The following is a 9,370-nucleotide window of genomic DNA, read 5'->3' as shown; positions in this document are numbered from 1 at the left end:
ATGCAGGGGACTGGGAGGGGGAGTTAAAGTGTAAATGGAAGCAAAGGAAAGTAAAATAGTTAAAAAGTACCTGTTTAAATATTGTGTTTTAAATAAAAAGACTTAGTAACAGAAGAGTAAAATAACATTTATTTGTGCAGATTTAAACTAGGTACAGTACCCACATAGGTTAATGACAATATTTGCAGTGTAAAAGCAATTAGCTGCCATTGTGGAAAACATCAAATCAAGATTACTATTATGGAAATATAGTTTCACTAGATATACAGAAACTATGACCCAACACTATTATCTAAAAATGTAAGGATCCTGTTAAGCACAAAACCTGCCTGGCTTCCATGTAACAGAAAGCTGCAGAAGCAGATTTTTTTCTCAGGGCTTCTGCAACTTTCCAAGTTATGGAAACTTTATGTTTGTTTTTTTAAAAAACAGAATTGAGTCCTAATGACTCAGAGAGACAGATGTATGGGAGCTGCTGCATTAAAAATATTAGCCCTGAACAGAGAAATGGAAAAAGCAGATATGAAAACACTGAATAGACTTACCAAAAAGCAGAACTCTCATCACAAAAAGATAATAAACTCCATCTCTTTCAAAAAGTGTGACGGCTTGAAGTGTCGCAGAACTAATTTTCTAATGCTACAATTTCCTCCTCAAATATTCTGCAACTATGCGTTCTACTGAGAAAACGTGACTGGCACTTCATTTGAAGAATAGGTGGTGTTCAACTAACCAGCACAAAGTCCAAAAAGTCACACTAACTTATGTTAAATGCTAAAAACATAATACATCTAATCAGGATCTAGTATTTACCTGAACTGACCAAGGACCTCTGGGCTGTGTTCCGACTGTTTCACAAGTGAAGACTCCTCTTTGCCTGATAACTTCAGTTTATCATTCTGTGGCACAGGCTCCTCCGAATGGTAGAGTCAATGTATTGCAATTAGGGAAACAGCTCATCTTACAGCTCATCTAAAGAAAACAGAACTGAAACTAAAAACGGCTGATCTGTTTTTAGCTATGTTCGTACTTTAAAAACCTCTAAGTATTTCAAATAGGTCTTTATTACTTTATAAAAACATTTTAAATCTTATACAAGGAAACGTATAATATTGCTTGATAAAGTGGCTCCAAATTATTTTGGCAATTAAAACTGGTGGTTGCTTAATACCATTTTGGCCAGAAAATACAATTTAGTGAACTTTCACTTTTGCTGCCTTTCAGCACTACTAACAGAAAACTTAGCATTGAGGGGGATGGGTTTAATCACTGCACATTGGGAGGAAGTTTTCAATGAGCTATCCACGACACTCATATCTTTTTCATGAGTGATTACAGTTAAATTTAAAACTCAGAAATATATCTAAGTAGTTAAAAGTCATTCCTTGCAACTAACTTTACCTTCCATTTGTGAATACTGAATGACATCTGCCATCATGCTGCCCATTCACCTGATTTAGTAGGTCCCTTTGGAGTTCCTCACAATCGTCCCTAATCTTGAAAAACATAAATAATCTTTGTCACCTATAAATTTAGCCTCCTTACTTTCATTTATAGATCATTTATTAACACATTAAAACCAGCCTCAGAGCAGATTTTTAGGAACCCTAATATTAACCACTCACAATATTGAAAAGTAACCATTTATTGATACTCTGTTTTCTTTCTCTTATCCAGTTACTAATCTATGGCAAAACTTTACCTCCAGACCCATGACTTATTAGTTTGCCTAATAGCTTCTTCTTAGGAATTTTTTCAAAAGCTTATTGAAAGTCCAAATAAATTATGCCAACTCTTTGTCTTCTCCTTTGTCCACTATTTTGTTGACATTGTCAAAAAAATTCTAGTGAGCTAGAGAGATTTTCTTTTGCAGAGCCATGCTGGTATGTACTTTTAAAAATCTAATTATTTCTTCAACCAATTTCTCTTTTACTGAAGTATGGATCATGGGTCTGTAAGTGCCAGGATAATTCCTAGTGAATTTTCAAAATACAACATTTGCAAGCTTCCAATCTTTTGGTATAGCAGCTGATTTTAATGATATTTCATATTTTTTGTTAGCTGCTCAGCAATTAATTCCTCAGAATTCTCAAATTCAATACCATCAGTTCCTGGTGACTTACTGATCTTTATTACTTTATTCTTACACCTAATTTTTGACACCTCAGTCTGACAGTGCCTAAGCTGTATTACATGAAAAGATTATTAATCTCCACAACATCCGTTCCAGTGAAAACCCAATACAAAGAAATCATTTTGTTTCTTTTCAATGTCCTTATTCTCACTGGGAAGGAGTAGACTTACTGCCGCAGTGCCTCCTGATGGCCAGAGGTGGTGTAGCAACTCTCTTCCCTTCCAGCAGCACCCCATTCTGATGGCTGCTCTGGTCTTCCAGTGGTCCATCTTCCTATGAGTTGGCACTCTGGCCAGGTCACAATTTAATCCGCTCTTTTCAGGGCAAGAAGAATTCCAAAGAAACAATGTCTAATACCTTCTATCAGATCTCTGGCCATGCCTCTGGGCCCCATGATCCTGACTCTCTTTTCTGAGGGCTGTCATCCTTGTGCCCTTCTCCAGCCTCACACCACCATACCACTGCTGGTAGGGAAACCCAGGCCCTCTCACTACAATCAGGTTTCAGCCCAGTGACCCTATACCAGCAGCAAAGTAATGCTCAGTCCAACTCCTTGCTGCTGCTTCCCTGGGTTTCTTCCTACTCAGTCCTTCCCCTCACAGCCTCTTTAAACTCTCTCTTCTCTCAGGGTTGGGACTCTCAAGACCCGCCCCTGGAATCCACTAACAAAATCCCAGCTTAAAAGTATAAATAAAAGCCCACTTCTGACTCCCTTGAACCTGCCTTTACATCCCTTTCACTTCAATGCCTCTCAGACTCCCTCCCTGGGAGTCCAGCTCCTGCCCTTCTGCTATGTGTTGGAATTATTAATAATATTTGAAATTATTAATATGGGAAACCAAACACTAATTTAACCATAAATTCCTTTATTAATTCCCAGTGTACTAATATAGTTGCTCTAAACACGCCTAAAAGCCTCAGAAATAAGCAATTTACTACATCTGAAAAGCAACAAAACATTTATAAGCATTTGATCAAGATACTTACAAACAGACTAATCCCAGGGGTGATTAAACCTATGTTGATTGGCTCCAATGTGGTCAGGCAGGTATGAGCAATGAACTCTAAGAGAGTTTACTTTTTATAACCATCAAGAAGCAAGTGATGTCATTTCTGAGTACTGACTTCAGCTAAAAACCAATTTGAGACAGTGTGACCTTCCCCTAGTGTTATCTGGACCAGTGATCTGCTAGGTCATGCCAATCCTCGACTCTGGGAGCCAGCCTTACCCTGTTCCGCTGTGAGAACCCCCATACCCAGGCTGTTCATGCACAGCCTCTAGCATGTAAGCTGCTCCCAGCTACGTGAGTGAGTACTTTTGGCCAGCCACTGCTTGGATTGTGCAACCAACATCTAGCCAACATCTCCGGTCCCAGACACTGTTACCCGAAATTGGGTCAGCTAGTAAGCTTAGGGAAGACTAATGACCTACCAGAGTTTGGCAGAAAGCAGCACATTTATTATACTGATAGCTAAGCTCAAAAGAAGGGGTGGAGTGTCACACGCACATACTCAAGCTTCCATGACAGGCACAGCACTGGAGATGCCAGGATCCTTGAAAGTAAGTGTCCCACAGCACAGCAATGGACGGTGCGATGAAGGTAAGTCTTTTCGAGGCACGATGGAATGCAATGCAGTGAACCCCTGGCCAGGCAGTCCGGGGGAAGGGCCTTCACAGGAGGTACAAGTTTGTGAGTGCCCTTTTGAGCACATGGCCCTTTCCCCTTTTAAGGACCTGCTCCTCATGGCCTGCGACTAGTGATGACTTGGCCACATCTAGTTGGTCACACTCCACCTCGGCCAGTGTCCATGCAGCATCCATGCATTGGGTGTGAGAGAGCTCCCTAATTAGAGTCCCAGACATCTTGTCTACCTGGGAGCTTTTCTGATCTTCCAGCTGTTCAACCTGCCCATTCATCCCACAAGCATTCCAGGAGGGAGGGGGAGGGGTAAAGTCACTTCACAGGTATTCAGAGAGGGAGAGGAGACAAAAGGAGGTGGGGGAAGTATAACAGACCTTTTGAGTATACAGGTTATATATAGCATAGTTATACACAGAATATCGATCACTACTGCTCCTGCAACAGACAACTCTAGGAACCTCCATCTTGCAGTGTTTATTTATGCCTACTGAATGCTGCAAACTTATATGAGTTCGTCAATTTAAAAAAGAAATTGATATGTACCAGGCTTGTTATCCCAAGGGGAGTCTCTGACATGCTTCAAACCAAACACACTGCTTCAGGTAGAACAAACAAACAAATTTATTAACTACAAAAGATAGATGTTAAGAGATTATAAGTCAAAGCATAACAAGGTAGATTTGGTCAAAAGAAATAAAATCAAAAGATTCTACAATCATTCTAAGGTGATCTTAACACTTTCAGTGCCCCTGCAAACTTAGATGCTTCTCACCACAGGCTAGCTGGTTGCACTTCAGCCAGGCTCTCCCCTTTGATCAGCGCTTCACTAGCTTGGTGGTGGTGTCTGTGGATGGAGATGGGAGAGAGAGAGAGAGAGAGAGAGAAAGGGCATGGCAAACGTCTCTCCCTTTTATCATTTTCTTTCTTCCTTCTTGGCTTCCCCCCCGCCCCCTTCAGAGTCAGGTGAGCATTACCTCTTCTTAGTCCAAAACTGACCAAGGGAAGGGGGGTAACTCGAGAGTCCAACAGATCTTTTGTTGCTGCCTAGGCCCGTGTCCTTTGTTCCTGTGAGGCTGGGCTGGATTTTTCCCATACATGTCCTGATGAGGTGTGAACTGCACCTCTGCTCCTGGAGAGTTTTGCCTGGGCTTGCTTTAAGCCATGAGGACACATTTTCAGCCTCATAACTATATACATGAAACTACGACCTATAACATTACTATAACAACAATGATCAGTGCATCAAGAGCCTTCCAAAGACACTTGACATGACAAACTTAGCATTTGATACCACACAATCATATTATAAGGATGAACATGTGGAGCAGGGTGTTTCCTCGAGACACAGAGTGTCTCAGACAGTTCACCCTTATTTCCAGTCTTCATCCAGATAAGATTTACAACCTCCTTTCTCCCCAAAGCCTTTCCTTCCCTCCTTCTCACTGACCAAGTTTTTCCATTGCACCTGAATTCACACAGGAGATTAACAGTGGTATGTGGGATGGGAAGGGCCACTTTGGCTCATTTTAAGACACATTTTCTTTTCTTACTTAAAACCATCTGCAGTCACCCCTATCAGTAAAAGCCTTCTTTTCAGAAACTTTCCCTTATCTCATTAGTTATTCTTTGAGCCAGATAGCCTCCCTACTACATTCCTTCTGGCTTTATAACTTATTTTCAAGGCCTTCCTTCTACCTTCTAGTCAAGGCCTTTCTTTACAAACACAAAAATACCTTAAGATAAATATGAAATTAAAGAATTAGAGTTATCCTACTTTCCCCACCTTAAAAACCTACATACTACATCAGGTTTACTACATTAAGCATTTTAACATACTTTACTTTTTTTTTTTTTGCAGCATTTTGTACAACTAATAAACTTGATAATACAAAATCAAAATTACAATTACCACAATTTTATTGACAACTACCAAAACTCTGAATGACAATTTTTACCGTGGATGTAATCCCATGTTGTATGCTTATTCCCATCAGGAGGGCTAGTTAACTACTGAATTCCCTCTTCCTACCTATTAAGTTTTTAGTATCCAGGCTCAAGGGGAAAATACTAGGCCCCACCTTCGGTACGGCTTTTGCAGCCTCCTCCTGTCATCTGCATTCAGCCTATAATTCAGTTACATTACAAAAAATGGACATGTGATATAAAGTCTTTCCGTTTATCACTACAGTGAATTTCAGTGTGAAATACAATCAAAATAAGAGTCTTTGGATCCATACTAAAAATAGTTACTTCTAGCCACCACACAATATGTATCATTCCCAGCATAAGCAGTTTTTACTTCACCAGTACCCCCAGCATCTCAACCAGACTGTGTAGTTTGGAGACTGCTCCCCCAAAGTGAACCTGCATGCCAGCAACTCTGTAAAACATTACACCTGCACATGTAGGTGTCCCTCGGGTGCGAGCAACGGGACAAGTCTGGGGTTTTCCAGACCTTGTAATTATCATGCCTCAGTATTTGAAGAGGAAAAACAAACTTTTTTCAAACCTTACAAGTTGCAGTGTCTTCCACTACTCCTACTGGTAGTGCTTTAACAATGGTTTGAATGAGCCTGGTGTTCTGTAACTACTGGGATGGATAGCATGAGAGGGATAAGGAGTTCCATATCCTTTTCACAGTTTACCCCATGGTATCGGACCCTTGTGAGGTTTTTGGTTTTGTTTTACACCAATCAATATTCTCTTTGCCATACCAAGTTTTCAGTTTCTCTGTAGTGATAAAAGAAGGCAATTTATCTTGCTCTGAATCAGTGAGAGTGGCTTTGATTTTGTCTGGTGCATACCTTCCATTCATAGCACACCATGGCCCTGGCTATTGTCCCTTGTTGATGATTCTCATTGGTTTGGTTGGTTATTTCATTCACTTCAGGCTGTACTTTCTTAAACAAATTAACTATATCATGAATATTAGATACATTCAAAACTTCTTGATGAATGGAGTTCCTTGCTTTGCTCATATATCCGGCTTAATATGTCCATAGCCAGCTTGTGCTGGAAGGCTCATTCATGTTCTCACATGGTCTCAATCTCCACCAGGTTTCAGAGTGATCTCCATCTCCAAACTGCATTGCCACATCATTGGCTTCACCTTTGAATTGATCCCAATGCCTTTACTTTTGCATTTTTAACCAAGTCAGATGCAGGCCACTGGCTGTTCCCTTCAGACCCTGCTGCTGGTCCAGGGAGGCCCTGGACCAGGAGAAACCTGACCTGGAGGAAGGACTGGGGCTACCAGGACTGCCCGCTGCTGAGTACCCACAGGAACTAGAGGAGCCTGAGGCGGAGGGGGAGCTGGAGCTGACAGCAGCTTAGTACCCAGAGGAACAATAATCAGTTTAAATACATTGTTTTAAAAAGATCAGAGACAGCAGTTTTAAAAGTATGTAATTAGCAAATGCTGATAAAATATAGTAATTATAAATTCGTCTTATCCAAGTATATTAACAGCAAAATCTTTGAGGAGCTAGTCATTAAGGGTACAGCACAGTAAGTTTTAAGTAGTACACTCAAACCTAAAGTACACAACATGAAGACTATGTCCATCAGCTACTATTTTGGTGAGTTTGTATACTTAGAAGGACAAAAAATAAAGATTATTATATGTACTTATTTGAAAATGGCGGACATCTTACAGCCAATAATTTGTGGGTTTTTTCTCCTTTCAACTGTAAGTTAAAAGAATTAATCATCACTAGTAATAACAGAAAACAATTAAACATGTATAGAAGCTATATATTCTCATCCAAATAGGGGAAGGAAATGCACAGAAATCTTACACACCTCGACAAGAATGGCCACAGCATTGTTGCAGAAAATTTATCTTTAAAAGAATATTTTAAAATGTTTATTCATTTTCATATTCATTTGTTCATTAATCTGATCTGGTTGTGACAACATGTATGTGTATGCAGCCCATAAAGTGTAGTGTTCTAGAGATCTTACTTAACAGAAATTCTCTCTCCTGCACCCTGTGGTATTGTTTTGGGAAGTCTTTCTGCCTTCCTGTGTAAGTAACATTTTCCATTTTTCAAGCCATTCGGGAGTCTAATCTTGGATTTTCTGATAAACTCCGGTAATTATGGTGGTCAGTCTATTGTTACTTCATCCAGGATTATCTCATTTAATAACTGAAATGTTCATCAAGGCAGAAAAGAGTTCTGAATGGAAGAATACCAAGGACTGTCTCAATAACAGTACCATATAGTTAGTATTTCAAAGTATTCAACTGAATTAAAAACAGCTAATCTGTACAGGAAAAGTAAACATTTAAATTAGATTAAATTGAAGAAGGATTCTTTCGCATCTTCTTCATTTACTTTACTATACTGGAGATCACTAGAGTCACTACACCTTAGAGTCAGGCACAAGCATATTACAAGGGTCTGTTAGGATATAGATATTCAGGCCTGTCTGCAAAGGCCTATACTTTAAGAATACAGGTGCATTCTTATTACTTAGCTAGTTATAGAGGTATAAAAGAAAGAATCAAAGATCACTGTCTGTGTAATGGCCTTCTCTTACTGTGACAGGCTAAGATGTAGTTAGGCAGCCATAAGCTGGGAAGTATATGGTCACATCTTCACATTCCAAACTAGTCACATTGAAATAAGGTGCTACTGGGCTATTAGGAATACAATCCTGTCCTGATATTCCTATCACCTCCAGAGAAAGGAAGAGCCTAGAAGATGTAAAAGGAAACATAGTTTGATAGCATCCTGTCTGGCAAGAACTCACTTATCAATAGACATAGCTGGAAAACCCTTATGTCTGTATAGATGTAGTTGTGAAATCCTCACTTCTGTATTGTTTTGTATGTTTATTTGCATGGTCTCTGTCTGGTTCTGTGATTGTTTCTGTCTACTGTATAATTAATTTTGTAGGGTGTAAACCAATTGAGGTGGTGGGTTATAATTGGTTAAATAACGATGTTACAGTATGTTAGGATTGGTTAGTTAAATTTCAGTAAAGTGATTGGTTAAGGTATAGCTAAGCAAAACTCAGGTTTTACTATATAGTCTGCAGTCAATCAGGAAGAGCCTGTTTTCCCTGCCAACTTGAGGCTCCAGAACCCTGCCTTATTGAGCCAGACATGCTAGCCTGCTGCAGCACAGACTCTGGTCTGGTCCACGCCCCCAAAGCTGCAGACTTTAACCAAAAACTGCTCAGCAGGTCACCTATCTCCAGCACCCAGACACCCAGGTCCCAATGGGATCCAAACGCCAAATAAATCTGTTTTACTCTGTATAAAGCTTATATAGGGTAAACTCAAATTGTTCACTGACTGGGAAAAACCTGAAATACTCCTGTGCACATTATATCTGTATGTAACTGAAAAATAAACTTGGAACTTCAAAATGACATTTTTAGTCACTTAAGATGTCTTTTTTAACATGCAGTTTGGGTTACTGCAAAATAATGTATTTCATCTACATCATGTTTTCTAAATAACTAATTTTGCTAAATCTTTCTAGAGTTCTCCACAGCCCCCTAGTGTTGACTAATTTAATATTTTTGTATGTCACTGATCACATCTTCCAGATCAGTAAAACACCAAACACACTGACCAGCACTC

General features: G+C 39.7%; 1 long non-coding RNA gene across 1 annotated transcript; it reads right to left on the bottom strand.

Annotated features, from left to right (window-relative positions):
* Positions 1-202: 202 nt before the first annotated feature.
* On the bottom strand, positions 203-8,463 carry LOC127043348 (uncharacterized). Its single transcript, XR_007772209.1, has 3 exons — positions 2,305-8,463; positions 1,402-1,496; positions 203-972 (listed from the first exon to the last, which is right to left on the bottom strand). It is a non-coding gene; the product is annotated as an uncharacterized LOC127043348 (long non-coding RNA).
* Positions 8,464-9,370: the final 907 nt, after the last annotated feature.

This window comes from Gopherus flavomarginatus, chromosome 1, assembly GCF_025201925.1.
Source record: "Gopherus flavomarginatus isolate rGopFla2 chromosome 1, rGopFla2.mat.asm, whole genome shotgun sequence".
In the NCBI taxonomy this organism is placed as follows: domain Eukaryota; kingdom Metazoa; phylum Chordata; order Testudines; family Testudinidae; genus Gopherus; species Gopherus flavomarginatus.
This window is presented reverse-complemented; position numbering and strand designations above follow the sequence as displayed.